We start from the raw sequence: 17,127 nt of genomic DNA on the forward strand, positions 1-17,127 counted from the left end.
TGAGTACTGATCCTGATAAAATAGAAGCACTCACTACATGGCCACGTCCAAGTAACTACAGAGAACTCAAGACCTTCCTTGGATTTAGTGGCTACTACCGCAGATTTGTGAAAAACTATGCTATGATTGTAAAGCCTCTGAATGATCTTACCAGGGGACATCAGTCCAGCAAGAACAAATCTAAGTCCAAGAATAAGGGGAGGTCCCCAAAGCCTCCTGTGCAGAGACACAATGGCCCCTTTGCACCATTTGGGCCACGGTGGGATGAGAGATGTGAAAGGGCTTTTCGAGAAATCATTACTTGCCTAACTCATGCTCCAGTCCTAGTTTTTGCTGACCCAAGCAAACCATTTATCCTGCATACTGATGCCAGTTTGGAGGGTCTGGGAGCAGTCCTGTACCAGGAAGTGGAAGGCAAATGTAAACCGGTAGCCTTTGCCAGCCGAGGATTGTCTGATAGTGAAACTCGCTATCCCACCCACAAGCTGGAGTTTTTGGCCTTGAAATGGGCCATCACTGAGAAATTTCGAGACTACTTGTATGGTGCTCAGTTCCAGGTGTGGACAGACAACAATCCACTGACTTATGTGTTAACAAGTGCTAAGCTGGATGCTACAGGGCAGAGATGGGTGGCCGCCTTGGCTAGCTATGAGTTCAGCATTCAGTACCGATCAGGGAGAAGCAATGTAGATGCAGATGCATTGTCCAGGCGTCCGCAGGCTCCAGAAGTTGCTGTGATACCCACAGATGGAGTGAGAGCTATTTGCAGTGTGAGTCGCCGAGAGCCAGAGGCCCATGAAGACTTTCAGGGATGTGTTGCAGAAGCTTTGGGCCTGCCCCCTGAATGCATGCCTTCTGCTTCGGTAAACTATATTGCATTAGACCAATCTCCTTTGCCCATGCTCAATGCGGCTGACTGGCAAGAAGCCCAGCAGCAAGATATTGACATTTGTGATACACTACTTGCCAAAAGGGAGGGGCGAAGCCCAGCTGCGGTTGTCCCACCTAACCCGGAGGGTAAACTACTATTGAGAGAATGGACCAAACTAAAACTGATTCAGGGAGTGCTACACCGAATGACCACTGACCCTTTACAAAAACAACGAGCACAACTAGTACTGCCAAAAAAGTACAGAGCCCTGGCCATGAGGGCCCTGCATGATGACTTTGGGCATTTAGGGATGGAGAGGACCCTGGAACTTATTCGTAGTAGGTTCTATTGGCCCCGAATGGCTGAAGATGTTCGCAGGAAATGTGAGACTTGCGCTCGATGTGTTCAAAGGAAAACTCTGCCCACGAGGGCTGCATATCTCAAGAACATCACCAGCAACAAACCTTTGGAGTTGGTATGCATTGATTTCTTGTCTGTAGAGGTAGACAAGAGGAATGTTGGAAACATTCTAGTAGTGACTGACCATTTTACACGGTATGCACAAGCATATCCCACACGTGATCAGAGGGCCACCACCGTCGCTCGAGTATTGTGGGACAAATATTTCTCAGTCTATGGATTCCCGGCTCGGATACACTCTGATCAGGGGCGGGATTTTGAGAGTCACCTTCTGAAGGAGGTGCTGAAGATAGCAGGAATTAAAAAGTCTAGGACAACGCCTTATCACCCCCAAGGTGATCCTCAGCCAGAGAGGTTCAATCGAACCCTATTAGATATGTTGGGAACTTTGCGACCAGAGCAGAAGGCAACCTGGAGCCAGCATGTCGCATTTCTGGTGCATGCCTACAATGCCACAAAGAACGATGCTACGGGAGTCACCCCATATCTCTTGATGTTTGGGCGAGAACCAAGATTACCCATAGACTTGTGCTTTGGTGTATCAGAGGATGGAGATAGCTATGAAACTCATCAGCAATATGTATCCCAACTAAGAGAAAAGCTGCGGGATGCTTATCGCTTAGCTACTGCTGCGGCTCGGAAGAACGCAGACCGCAACAAACATCGATATGATGCTAGAGTGCGTTCGCAGGAGCTCCAGCCGGGGGACAGAGTCCTGCTGCGAAATTTGGGTATTGCTGGCAAACACAAGATAGCTGACAGATGGAAGGCAATACCTTACCTGGTGATGGAAAAGCTGGGAGATCTGCCGGTCTACAAGATCAAACCTGAAGACGGTCCAGGGCAAATAAAGACGGTGCATAGAAACCTTTTGCTCCCTGTGGGGGAATTGGTAAGCACCCCTTGTGAGATGGGCCACGGCAGGGCCGCCGGGCAGAACAGAGGTGCTAGACCAAAGCCGCCATCCAACACAGACAGTGGGCCCCCTGCAGCTAACTTACCCCTATTCTGCACATCTGAGAGTGAGTCTGAGGAGGAAGACACAACCCTGGTGTATCCTGGGATGGAGACAAGATTTCAGTCTCGATCAGCTGAACCAAACGAGAGTTTTCCCTCTTCCGCCCTAAACCCAATGGCGGAACTATTTAGGCCCCTTTCTGATACCCCGGTGCTGCTGATGAGACCCCCCTGTGATGACAAACACAGGTTATTGGACAATGGGGACAGACAGGTAGAGGATGTCCTGGGCACCTTGGACCCTCCAGCGTTAGAACTAGGAGTGCAGGGGCCTACGCCAGTAGCTGAGGGACCCTCCAGGGAAGCCTCTCCATCCGTCACTCAAGAGGATGTTCCCCTTACTTCGGCAACAGAGATTCTCAATAGACGAGACAGGGTGATAAGACCAGTGAAACGGTTAACTTATGATGCACCTGGGGTGACTAGGGAGGAGCCAATACATTTAGCACACAGGCTTGTGGAAGCTAAAGTGGGCTTCCTGAGGCCCTTTGGAGGAAACCAATGAGTTGGTATAAAGGGAGTGTGATTTGTCGGAACGACAAAGTCTCGGCTGGTGGGAGGATGTAAGCAGTGTCAGGATGAGCTCCACCCTGACATCTGGTGGTGAGGTGTGGCAAGTTGTGGAAAAGAACTTCAGGGGCCGATCTCATTTGCATAGGCACACCCACCCCGCCTAGAATGAGACCATAGCTGCCCAAATGGTCACTTTGGCTGCTGTGGGATCCCCAGTGTCTCTGTTATTGGGGCAGGAAGAATAAATTGTTATTACCCTGATTATGGGAACTGTGCTTGGAACTGTACGTGGCCTTTTGTTATGATGGAGGGATTCACCATCAACTAAGTAGCACTCGCTAGGCAAGGGTCATGGGTTCCAAAACTGTGTGAAGGGAGAGAGGCTGGGGACAAGTATTAATACTTGGTGGCATGGGCCCCTTGGTGAGGGCCTTACATGCTGATTGCACTTCCTCCTCTCTCCACTGTGGAATATCAGAGCTAATTTTGATTTCATTAGAAGTCTAGTTATAGGCTGCTGAGCTCACTTTGGGCTGACAGTGCACCAGCACTGGGGCTCCCCTACTATAAGCTGAATTCACCTAAGAGCTGAAATCACTGAGTGTTGTGTTAAGTAGTGGGGGAGCCTGAAGATATATTGTGGAGCAGTTTGCGGGACGGCTGGTGAAGCAGTTCGACGCGGAGCAGTGTGTGGATGGCAGGAGCTGCTTGTGGGCCGTGGAGCTGAGCGAAGGAGTTCGTGGGGCGGCTGGCGGAGCGGAGCGCAGCTGAGCGAAGGAGTTCATGGGGCGGCTGGCGGAGCGGAGCGCCACTATGGAGCTATGGGGCGGTCAGCTTCAGATCACGTAAGGTGCCTCTTACCCCCGTCCCATTTCCACCCAGGTTGGGAGGTAAAGCTCCGCCGATAAACTTTCGAACTCTGGGGCTGCCCTGACCAGGGACAGAGACTTTTGGGGCATTGGACTTTTGGGACTTTGGGTGATTTGGGGTTGCTGGACTCAAGAACCAAAGGGAAAAGGGCATGCCCCAATTTGCCTGGGGTGGGGTTGTTTTTGCTCATGGGTTGTGTTATGAATCCGGTTGGTGGTGTTTCCCCAACATAATGCCACATTGTTTCTCTCTGTTATTAAAAGACTTTTGCTACACTCAGACTATGTGCTTGCGAGAGGGGAAGTATTGCCTCTTGGAGGCGCCCAGCGGGGGTGGTATATATTTGTCCCAGGTCACTGGGTGGGGGCTCGAGCCGGTTTGCATTGTGTTATTGGAATGGAACCCCTAGATATTGAACCCGGCCCTTGTTGCTGCCAACTCTGCCGGGCAGAAGGGTTACAGAAGCAATAAGAAGAAAACTTACATTCTTTCTAGCAACAACTGTGAATGAAGAGCAATGTAGCTGCGAGATCACAAAGCTTTAGATAGACTCTGCTGGAACACAAAGAATATCAAGAGAAATTACATGGAGAAGCTGAACAAAATAGAGCTAAAGATTCCTCACACTAAATACTTTCTTCAGTATCAGCCATTTCTTTCAGTAACCTCTTTGCTCCCACTATAATGGCTAGAGGCTCTGCTGCCTGATCATATAGTAGCTCTCACAAGCTTTTTAGGCCTCTGATAGGACAGTCACTCCCCAAATAGAGTTTCTTGGAAAATCTCACAAATGCTGAAGGGCGAGTGTCTGGATTCCCTCTCTTTGTCCCTCCACCTCCTGTCACCAGAACTTTCAAATCTGTGACAGCTTACTGAATACATGAACATTTGTTAGCGTGCAAGAAGTGTAGTATTTCTATGATTTGTTTTATCCAGCTTTGCCTGATCCCCTTAATCTCTAAGCTTCATTTGATCAGATTTTCTCTTAAGATTTCCATTTCTCCCTTATTTGCAGGGCTAGTGGTACATTAAAAAAAAAAAAGGCTTTTCATATTATTTTTAAGTACTTCCACTTGTAGTCCTATACATAAAGGACATCGTCTGCAAAGTGCTGAACACCTTGCAGGGCTGAGACTGCTACATCTACCTGTAAGTAATACTGATTGTTACTTATTGCTAAGATCATATTCTTCATGAGAGAAACAGATATTTGCATAAAAGCCCTTCATGAAATGATCTCAGACCAGTATAAATAAATAAATAAATAAGTATAATCCATTGCATCCACCATTTGGTCACCTGATAAAATATTATTAAGTGAATCAACAATTGCATAATTTATGGAACAGTGTGCCACAAACTGGAGAAAGACTCCCACTGGTTTGGGTCAGGCCCAATATGTACAAATTTGTTCTCAAGGTTCTGATCATGGCAAACTCAAACACTGGGCTTAAAACAATGGTTAGGTTTGGGGGTTTTAAATATGTTTTAGTTTAATGTGTTTCAAAATGCGGTTTTGTTGTTAGTTTTAGTATAGCGTTTAAAATTGCTGCTCGTGGTATCTTGAAAGACTTGATGTAACTAAAATTCTTTGGTTGTTTATTCATTTCTATATATTATAGATAACCTCAATAATCTAGCATTACAATGCAGAGACCACTCAAAGAACTTTTAGTTACACGTTTAGTGAGAGGTTATAGATATCAATCATCAGACATATATGAAAGACATATACAGAACTACAATATGTATCTATACTGTATGATTCTCTTCTTTAGTTGAGATTCTCTTCGCTAATGTAGAACTTTGCTGTAGCAAAGTTCCTACTCATGCTGTGAGAGACACTACATAGCAACAGGGTGTTATATTTTACAAGGAGTTGACAGACCTAAGACAAATATATCGCCAGTGAACAAAATGGATTCTGAAGCATCCCCTGTATACTGCAGCTGTTATGCTGCTTGAATCCCAGAGATAGTGCATAGGCTGTTTAAAAACTTCTTTCACAGAAGTAAGAGTTCTTCTTCGTGCTGTTTTTGTACCCACTCTAAGGAACGGGTCCTGCTCCAAAGTTTATTCACGTCAGTAGAAAGACTCCCATTGACTTTAGCAGGCATTGGAGCTAACTCATTGTGTTTAGTATAAGACCTAGTGAATTTGACAAACTTCTGATATTATTTTCACCTCTGTCTATAACAGTATATAAGGCTGTTCAGCTCACCAAAAAAAAAAAAAAAGCAGCTTCTCTTTTTATTCAAATTGCATCTGTGGCCTCTTTTGTTGCTGATTACCGTCTGATTAGGTAAGCACCAGAACATACTCCTTTGCAACGGGTTTATATTTGGAAACTGAAGGTAAGAGTACATATCTTCTTGGATATTGCAAAGATGTGATCATATGGTTTGTACATAATATCCTTAAGACACCAGTACAGAAATATTTCATGCAATTTTTCCAAGCATTTGGTTACATAAAACACACACTTTGATAAGAGACTGTCAAATATCTAAGGGGAAGTTTTGACCTCTCATTGAACTCTCTGGCCTAGATGGTCTGTTCTGCTTGAGATGTTTTCAGCACAGGTCTGATGGGAGTTGAGTCCAAAGGTGACTTTGCATTCCCCCAGTCCTGGGACCAACTGAAGTCCAAGTTCAGCCCCACCGCAATTTACCGTGGTCCTAAAGTGCACTCAGTTGCCTGTGGCCCTGTAATGCAGTTGCTCTTACTGCCGTAGGAGACTCTGGGAACAGGGAACTCTGTTGCCAGGGTCTTCGCCTCTCTTGCACCCCTTGTTGACCACTTTCTCAGCCCTGCAATGACCTGGCTCTCTGGCCAGGTCACCTCTTAAGTTCAGTCCCCTTTCAGAGTAACAAAGGACCAGCTGAAAGTCCAAAGTATGGTCAGTCAGGACTTGGTCAAGGGCAATACTGAAATTGGAGTCTGGGGACAGGTCATGAGTCAGAACTGGGGTCAGAGTCCATGGATAAATTGGGATTGTAGTCGGATTCAGGAAGCAGGCCAAAGGGTGAAGCCAGGTTGGAGTCAGTCCAAAGGTCAGGAGGCAGGTGCAGGGCTGGAGTGGAGTCAGGGTAGGGCATGGGAAAGGCAAGGCTCAGGGCAGTAACAGAAATAGGATCAAGAACAAGCTGGAAGGCTAGGGAGTCTGTAACACCAAGACAGCTGGAGGGTTCCTAGCCAAGTGGTGCTATTGCACAGATGAACTTGCAGCTCTAGCAGGGTCAGTTTACCTCTGCTTGGGGGTCCTCTGACCAGGGCCCTGCCCAGCAATAGGCAGCCACAGTGTTACTGCTTGCTAAGTCACTGCAGGCTCTGTTTAAGTGATGAGTCAGTGCAGCTGAGTTGCTGCAGCCAGCTTGAGTGTCAGTGATGAGTTACTGCAGGTTCTGCTGGCACCTATTGAGAATGTGGGCACATCTAAAGGCCTCCTCCCCCAAGGAGCTACTGAACCCAGATCCCAAGTAAATATTGAGGACAATAAATGATAAAACGCAGACAGGAGTGAAGGTCACAGGGTCAAAATCAGGGAACCAGAAGGGAACACCAAGCAGAAAACCCCAGACAGCACCCACTGCTCTTCAAAAGGCATCCAGGGAGCCAGTGGGGGTGGCCCAAAGGAAATCTGCCCAAATATGTGACTTAAGGGAGGAGTGGAAATAGGTCCCGTGGTCACAGAGAACCTCCCTGTCCAACATCCTTCTCCTGGTATGATGGATGGCCACTTTTGCCAATGCCAGGAGGAGACTGACGAGGTGACCTCGTGACTTCATGGGGCAATGGATGGCGTGTGCAAATATCAGGAGGTATTGGAGAAGTTCAGTCAGAACCTAAGGAGAAGGTTCTGTAGAAGCTGGAAAAGGGGCTGCACCTGGCACACTCAAGGTAGATGTGTACCAGGGTCTCCCTTTCACTGCAGAAGGCGCAAGTGTTGGGGAGGGGGCCGAACTGCACCAGGTACTCACCCATGCTCATGGCTCCATGAGGGAGCTGCCAACTAATATCTTCTGTGGGCCAGGGGGTCAGGATGAAATACAGACTGGCCCACCATGCCTCCTCACCTCTCACAGGTGGTAGGAGATCCCACCACTTGGTGCTGGGGTGGGACACGAGGGTGAGGAAATGAAAGGCATGGAGCACGAGTACATACAGTTGTTTCCTTCTCACAGTTCATAAATGGACCAGTTGCAGGTCGCACAGCCAGCTCGTGTGATTTGGAGGTGATGGCCAGTGGGGCTCACAGGGCAGGGCCCAATGGCGAGGTCTGGAGGGCCAAGGGTGAGGGATGGGTGGGAAGTACCCTCCTGCAAGACCAGCTTGAAGAAGGTCCATGAGGCAGACTGTTAGCCCGCCCTCGCCTCCTGGAGTATGTGCTGGAGGACACGAGGGGTGGAGAACCCCACGCACTGCTGAGCACCAAGGGGTCCACCCAGGCCCACCAGTCATAGTCCAAGAGATCTCTGATACTGGTGGTATCTGCCAGGACCAACCTCCCAGACGCTGAGGGGGGACTCTGCCACCTGCCCACCACCAAGTTGTGTAGGAGGGGCTTCATAAGGAGATCTCCCACCTTGGTGGCTGCCATGGACTGGTCACCAAGACCAGCTTCCAGGCCTGGAGGAGGTCCTGATAGAAGACCAGCAGCTTGGAAAGGTCTTGCAGAAGACTCCTCGGATGGAGGTAGAGCTGCCGGTCATAACAGAGCCATCGGAGGTGTAGGAGAAAGGCGTATGCCAGCGCACTCCACGCCAGACGATCTGTACCATAAAGGACCTCTGCAGGGCCTGGAGGCAGAAGACATGGACCTGACTGTGGAGGCAGAACAGGCCCTGTCCCCCCTTCTCTGGGCGGGGAGGGGGAGTTATGGCAGCTGAGTGGGCAGCATGGTCTGGCTATGGGCTTGCCTAACATCTGCCCACCCTGTCAATCCAGCTGATTTAGAGTGCAAGCTTCTCCCCATTGGCCCTGGAGTGAGTCCTGACTTCTTTTTGGCCCTTCCCCTTTCTTCTGGTATTGGGAGAGTGTGACAGGATCCCAGGGTGCAAACTGGACTGTGGGAAAGCGGAGACCTCCAAAACCAACCAGCCTGGGGTATCCCTCACACTGTGATGCTAATGTCAAGCTACAAGTCTCTGACAGGCACTGTACTTACACAGCCAACCACAGGCAGCGACACACCCAACTATGTTACATGAATGGTCTCCCAGCCACATATGAATCATCAATAGGGAGGCTCCAGCCTATTGCCCCCAGCTGCAGCCCTACATCCATCTTATGTCAGAAGCCTGACATAAAGACAGGCATAAAGGGCAGAGTTACCTTAAGAAAATAAAAAATAAATACGCTTTCCAAATCCTAAATTTAGGATAAGCAAGAGTTGAATTTAACAGCTTTTTTCACCCTGACAGATGGTACAAGCAAGTTACAGTTCCTCAATACACGGATGGGGACTACCTTCCAGCCTGGGACCAAACTTCCCCAGTCATAGGCTGTGGTGAGGTGGCTGCTCCACACAGGGAGAAGAAGGGGTTAAAAGCAGCACCAGGGAGACTGTGCAGAACCCATAAATCAGGAAAGGGTTTATTGATCCCACCAACAGGGGAAAGGCTCGCTGGAGCAGCCAATCAGGGCCATATATAAAGGGCTGCTCAGCAAAGCAGAAGGGAGTCTCTCTCTGGAAGAGAAGGGTGGAGGACTGAGGGAGAGAGAGGGGAAGGGAGGGAGAGAGACACAAACACGAACACGCAGCAGGTAGGAGGAGGGCAGTAGATGCATTGACCTCACTGATCTCATTTACTTAGCTATACCCTTTTCTCCCTGGCCTAATCTAACATCCTTATGGTCAGGCTCATAGGTGCCAAATCTGTGGATGATCTGGGGCTGGAGCACCCACGAAAAAAAAAATCAGCTCCTCCCATTCCCGCCCCCACCAGTGCCTTCTGCCCACTGCCGAACAGCTGATCAGCGGTGGGCAAGAGGCACGGGGGAGGGAGGGGGAGGAGCAGGTGCAGGAAGAGATGGAGCGAGGGCGGAACACGCTCAGGGAGGGGGGCAGGGCCTCGGGGCAGAGTGGGGGTGAAGCATCCCCAGGGAAAGCAGAAAGTTGGTGCCTTTGGTCAGGCTTACATTTGGGCCTGTTATTTCCCCATAGATGAGCAGTTATTTCACTGAGGTTTGGTTAATGAATTCTCCCCAGTTCTCACCTCAGTCTCCATAGAAATGTCTAGCTAAGGTATTTTGCTAACTGCCAAGGATCTAACTTTGTAGACGCATAGCTATATTAAAGCCTCCAGCTGAACAGAGCTTCTCCCCAGCTCCTCTAACTAGAGCAGCATTCCTCTCCTCCAAAGAGACGACAACTAGCAGGAGAAATTTAGGGGCAGGATCCAAGAATCCATGCTCATATTACTAATGCTACCTAAATTGTTGTATTCAGAGAATCTCGGTGGGAGATAGAATAGATGGACAGACTTCCTGCCAGCCATTACGATTTCCCTGCTGTCTCCTTTGATTGGGATATGGTGACCTTAAAACCACATTGCTGGTCCCCTGATGTAACATGCAGGATTGCCTTCTTTCTGGAACTATGCAGAAGGGGAGCTGTGACTTGCCAGCTGACATACCACTCCTCTTGGTAATTGCAGAGGTACAAAAGCCATTTTTCCCACATTTGCTTTGTACCAGTTCTGCACTGAATCAGTTGGGAGGTATGCAGCAGAAGTGGTGAGTCGGTGTCCAGATCCAGTTGGTTGCTGAGATGGGCCAAACAACCAAGTTCAGATCTACAGCCAAACTTTTCCAAAGATCAAAGGGGTTTAGATGTCTAGTTTGAACTCTAGTTATCTATCTAGATGGCGCTTATCAACATAATATCAGCGCACTCTATAATCATTGGTGGATTTAATCCTCACACCGTCCCTGTGAGAGAGTGGGATACTATTCCCTTTTTATAAATGGATTACGAATACAGACTAACACGGCTGCTACTCTGAAACCTGTCATGAGGCAAAAGGGAAGATCAACTAACTTGTCCAAGGACCCCACAGGAATTCTGTGGCTGAATCAGGAATAGAACTCCTGACTCCCATTCCAGTGCCACACCCACTTTCCTATTTTATGCACATTACACATGAATAATATGTGAAAAAGGGACATTCTCCATTCACTCAAAACCACTATATATCTGGAAGGTATAACCCTAACTCGCACCTTGTTTTCATCAGTTCAAGAAATCCATCTCCATGCTTGCTGCTATAATGACTTCCAGAAAGATCAAAGAATGATAAAATCAAACTATAAAAAGATTTTGGCATTTTTCGCTTTCATCCATTGTTAAAATATTTTAGGGTACTACACACCTACCAGCAATTTCTGTCAACTTCCAGCAAGATTTAAATTCTACACACTTTCTTCCTGGGAGAGCAGATTCCTTAGCATGAAGCCCCTAATAGGGTTGCTGCCGCGACAGCTGTTCACTCTTCCCCTGCATTACATGAATCAAGCATCCTCTGTGACCATGTAATCAATTAGCACAGAATAGAATATTTCAGATCTCTGTGGCTCCTTGTCATGAGTGACATCTGTCACTTTAGACCTCAATTTACCACTGTCCTAAACACACCTGGTGTCACGTTGCTTTTATTATTGGATATTATCTACAGCAAAAAACACAATCGTGAAACTTGATAGAACAGAAAATTATTATGCTACAGAAATTAAGCCCACATAATTTTGAGGCTCCTAATTTATGTTTTCATTTTGAGTGCCTGCCCTGCATTGTATGACCTTGGCAGTTTGACAGGTGCAGTATGATTTTAATTAATCTCTTGAATTTTAACATTCAAAGTTAAAATAAACTCTGTTCCCAGAATTATTATATCTGCCAATAGACTGGAGAGTGTTCCCTTGTTCCTCAAGCCACTTGTCTGAATAAGAGATAAAAAGAAATTAAAATATAGAGACAATCTGAAAACTTTGTTCAAGTAAAGAGTCACTAATCTACCTTTCTAGCAGCAATAGGTACAAAAGGAATAACTTTACTGAAACAAGTATCTCAGATGGGACTCCTTGCAGAAGGTTAAAAACAAAGATCAAAGTACCATTGGTACCATTTGGATGGGCAGTCAAGCAGCAGTTAGAAGTAATCTCCTTCCCTCTGAAATTTGCCAGTTCCCCACAACCAATCTTTCCTTTCATTCACATAAAATTCACATCTGTTTCATGTCACCTTTCCTTTCAGATAGCTGCACTGCGCCTCACCCCCATCTCAATAGCTGGTGCCACTTCCGTTTTTTCCTCTCTGCACACTACCGCATCATTCCTGTTCCTTTGTTAACTGCTTACCCTTCCTTCTTCAATGGCTTTCCCAGTCTTCCACTCTGTCTAAAGATCGTAGCCTCTCCTACTGTCCGCTGCATCAGGGGCAGATGCCTTGCAAAGAACCGGAGCCAACTTTTCTCTATGCTCCCCTGCTTCAAAGCAATCACTTCTGGAAGGGGAGTGATATGGGCCAGGAAACCTTCCGCATGAATTCATCCTCTCTGTTTTTCCCCCCCTTCCTCTCTCTCCAGCATAGGTGAACCAAAGAGACTGAGATGGGTGGCTCCTGGAGCCTTACTTTGGAACTTCCTCCTGCTATACAGCAGCTCCCAGCTGCATTGCCCTTAGCTACATGCCCTCCAACATCACAATGGCAGCAGCAGTAGGCATTATGCCCTTGCAGAATGGCCACATGTCCCTAGATAAAGCTGTTGACTTCAGTGAATCACACCAAGTTTGAATTTCATCTGAACAGATAGAATTGTCCAGGTGTTTTTAGTAGGCCCTATCATATTCATGTATCTCAAGACATTAACAACAATAGCATGGCATGATCAAAGAAAGATGACAGTCATTTTTAGTCCTTAGGTCTTTCTGTATCGTGGAATATATCTTTTCTACATACTTACAGAAGGACTTACACACACATTGGTCTGATATTTGTCTGCTAAGCAAAGAGTATATTTGTCCATGGTATGAATGTTCCAAATCTACTGAATCCATTCACCCGTAGCAGGCAGAACTTCTTCCTGTTTGTTATCTTGTTCATTGTTCCAAAATACAATCTTAAAATAGTGCAATGAAAGGAAAAGGATCTGCTCAGATCTCAAAATTATTCAAGGTGTTTTCCAATGTTGTCCCACTAGAGGGCACCAAAGCATTTTACAAAGAGCTTCCTTATTCAGTTACAGTTGCTTCATCTCTCAACAAATGCTAAAAGCTTGAAAGAGTTAAATCCTTTTTTGTTTGGTTTATGTGATTGTTTGGTCTTTTTTTGACATTAGAAGTACCCTTTTTAGGTAATAAATAAGTAATATTTTCTGCATAAATAATTTTGTGGAATTCCCATTTTTCATAATTGATGACAATCAATATATGAGTTGTGGGGAGGGTGGTAAAGTGCTACCCAGCAGCAGCCAATTAGCATCCTTGCTGAGGAAAACTTGCTTTTAATTGAGCAGTGGTACATATCCAATAGTGTCTCTCCACCACAGCAGTATTGGCTCACAGATCAACTTACATCAATCATATGCTATGAGGATATGTTATCTCAGCTTTTGTTTAATAGAAAAGGGAGTTTGAACAACATTAATAAGATATTTTGAAGTCTGTGTCCTAGAATAGAAGCCATGTATAAAGCACATTATTATGACATTATGCTGTTTGTACAAGACTCTTTTGTGTTATTCTAAAATAATATGAATTACTTTAATATTATGTCTCATGAAAAGTACAGCTAAGGGTCATCCACACACAAATGAAATAAGTAGTGTGAGGGGTGGAATACAAGATCATTATTGCTGAAATCATAAAAAATTTCTAACAGAGGACTGTGTGTGTGTTGACTTTTTATCAAATGTTTTGGGCTGTTCTCCTGGAAATGAGCTTTCCTACAGATTTCTTTGGGGACACTAAAGCAGCAGACAGAACAAAAGAGGCACAACATGGTTTAAAGTCAGGGAAGGAGCAAAGAAAGGCTGCATTCTGCCCCAGCATCTGTTCATTCTTTATACTGAGATGGTAATACCTACAACAGTGGAATTCAAATTGGCCGAGAAGGGCAACGGATGCCATAATCATTGGGTTGAGGAGGATACTGCCTTTACAACTGAGTTTTATAAGGCACATCAAGACCTCCTAATGAGAAGATCTCGAGCAAGCTTAGATTTTGAACTCTGTGAATGAGAAAGATAAAAAAACTTAAATTAGAAAATTTGGGTGTCGCTGATACGCAGAGTTTCATCAACAAATAGTTCAAAGGGATAAATGCTAAGGAAGTGATAATAGGATTATACCAAATTTGACTGGGTCATACAGTACAGTGGAGAACACAGGACAGAGCAACCCATCAATCATACAATTGGTACTATAAGGAAGAAGCCTCATTTACAAGTCCTAGTAATACCACACAGTAGCTTCCATACATATAACTCTACCAATCAGCCCAGAAGTGAAAGATTTTTATTATACCTTTCAGAGTAGCAGCCGTGTTAGTCTGTGTTCACAAAAAGAAAAGGATGCATCCGACGAAGGGAGCTGTAGCTCACGAAAGCTTATGCTCAAATAAATTGGTTAGTCTCTAAGGTGCCACCAGCACTCCTTTTCTTTTTATTATACCTTGTACAAAGATATTGGCAGCTGCTAGAATCAGCAGAAGCTGGAATACAGATAGGAAAGTATAGAAAGGGATTGGAAAATGGACCTGTAGTGCAGAGAGGAGAGAAACTAACCCACACAAGTGAGGTATGCCACAGTATGGTGGGATTCTCCTGTTGCTCCACGTTGCATGGAACTGCAGTTTAACTGTTGCTGACTCACTGAGACAAGGTGGGTGAGGTAATGTCTATTATTGGACCACCTCATCTTCTGTTGGTGAGACGGACAAGCTTTTGAGCAACACAGAGCTCTTCTTCAGGTCTGAGAAAGGTCTTGGGACCAACATGGCTACGACGACACTGCTGACTCACTGAGGCTCTCAAAGCTCATTCAGTTGCACCCTCCTGAATGCAAAGGAAGTAGGACTAACCCTCTGTTAGAGGGAGTTAGGCTCCAAGAACAGCCAGGCCTATGCTTATGCTGTTATCATGGGATTCCTTTTCTGCTAATAGAGACCCCAGGAGGGGTGACATTTTGACTCTACTACATGCCAGTAGTTTTATTTTGAGCTGCGTGGATATTCTGCATGTTTACAAAGTAAATTAACATAAGAACGGCCATACTGGGTCAGACCAAAGGTCCATCTAGCCCAGTATCCTGTCTTCCAACAGTGACCAATGCCAGGTGCCCCAGAGGGAATGAACAGAACAGGTAACCATCCAGGGATCCATCCTCTCTTGCCCATTCCCAGCTTCTGGTGCTCAAGAAGAAATGCTCACCTGAATAGAATATGACTGCATATAAAAACACCTGTAGTATATACCATGTCTAGTAGTGCTTCATATATAGTATGTATTCTGCTTTATCTGTGCATGCCTGTTAGAGATGGAATGTTAGTTTCATTAACATGTGCCACTGGAAATGCAGCTACAGGAAATACAGTCTCCTTAAGGAGCTGTGATCCCCCACGGGGACAAGCATCCCACACTGATACCAGAATGGAAATCTTGCAAGGTAAGAGTACCCATGCTCACCGTACTGTGTGGAAAGATACCAACTAAGGAAAATGACCATGCCACCTTTTGGAAGGCTGTACACACAGTATGCAGAATAGGAAAGAGAAACAAGTGACCTGTATAATGCATTCTACCCACCCCCAGCCTTGAGAGGAGAAAAGGATAACTAGTATCTTTGGTGTAACATGTATGTCTTTGATGTAACATGGTGTAAAGAGGAATGGATGTAACGTGCAACCCTTTGATCTCATGTGCTGTACAACAAATGAGATGATTGGCTTCTGCATACATATGGTACCTCTTACACTGCATTTCTCTTGGTGGAACAAGCTTTACCAATTATGTCTTTTTTCAGAGTAGCAGCCGTGTTAGTCTGTATCTGCAAAAAGAAAAGGAGGACTTGTGGCACCTTAGAGACTAACATATTTATTTGAGCATAAGCTTTCGTGGGCTACAGCCCACTTCATCGGATGCATAGAATGGAACATATAGTAAGAAGAGATATAAATACAGAGAACGTGAAAAGGTGGAGTAAGAGGCTAATTAATTAAGATGAGCTATTATCAGCAGGAGAAAAAACAAACTTTTGTAGTGATTGAATCTATTTCCTCATGCTAAGTATCCTCACATCTTCCTGTCAACTGGCTAAATGGGCCATCTTGATTATCACTACAAAAGCTTTTTTCTCCTGCTGATAATTGCTCATCTTAATTAGCCTCTTACTCCACCTTTTCATGTTCTGTATTTTTATATATATCTTCTTACTATATGTTCCATTCTATGCATCCGACGAAGTGGGCTGTAGCCCACGAAAGCTTATGCTCAAATAAATTTGTTAGTTTCTAAGGTGCCACAAGTACTCCTGTTCTTTTTGCAATTATGTCTTGTCACTCAATCACTTCTTGGCACCTTTTAACTTTTCCCCTTTGTATAGCCTTTAAGGAGGAGCCTTTGAGGAGGAAAAAGTAAAAATAAAAAATACAACAGATGTAGAAATGCACCCTGGAACAAATGCTTTAAGACTCCCCAAGATTCTTTTGCTCACAAAGCTCATGTGCACAATATTGGCACAACTTACTGTAGCCATGTGGAAGCCTGTGAGACGTACATTAGAGTATATCAACATTTCATTTTAATTTTTTAATCACTTTAAAAATCACTTTTTTAAGCCTGGCTCAGCACTAACATTAAGAGCATGGAGTGTCTTTGATGACATAATGTAAGCATATGGGACTCACCCCTGCAGTGCCTCCTGCTGGTGTCCTGGGAATTAGCTCTACTTCCAGCCTTGGAGCGTCCTCTGCAGGCCAGTGTCCCACTTAGGCCAGGCCCCTGTGTCCCTCCCAGACCTGGTGCCCCTTGTGCGCTGGGGTGCTGTCCCCTGGCAGTAACCCCTCACTTGCAGGGTCTCCCCACCCAGGGGAATCCCCACCTCACTTCAGTCTTTGGCTACTGCCCAGTCACTATCTAGCCCCCATTCACTGGGGCTGACTGCAGTATATAAGCCATGCATCACAGGCAAGGGGGGTTTGGACCTGCTGCCTCTGCCTACCCGCGGGCTGCCCCCTGCAACCCCAGCACCTAACTGGCCTCCAACTAGGCCGCAGCCAGGGGGGTTTCCAGGCCAGAGCTCCCCAGCTGCCTTGGCCTTCCATCAGCCCTGCTCCACTCTTGGCACTTGGTTAGACTCCCCAGCAACCAGGCCCTTCTCTCTCTATAGGCAGAGAGAGTCTGTTTGGACTCCTGGCTCGTAGCCTCTTACAGGGGCCA

Source organism: Lepidochelys kempii, chromosome 3 (genome assembly GCF_965140265.1).
Source record: "Lepidochelys kempii isolate rLepKem1 chromosome 3, rLepKem1.hap2, whole genome shotgun sequence".
NCBI classification, from domain to species: Eukaryota; Metazoa; Chordata; order Testudines; family Cheloniidae; genus Lepidochelys; species Lepidochelys kempii.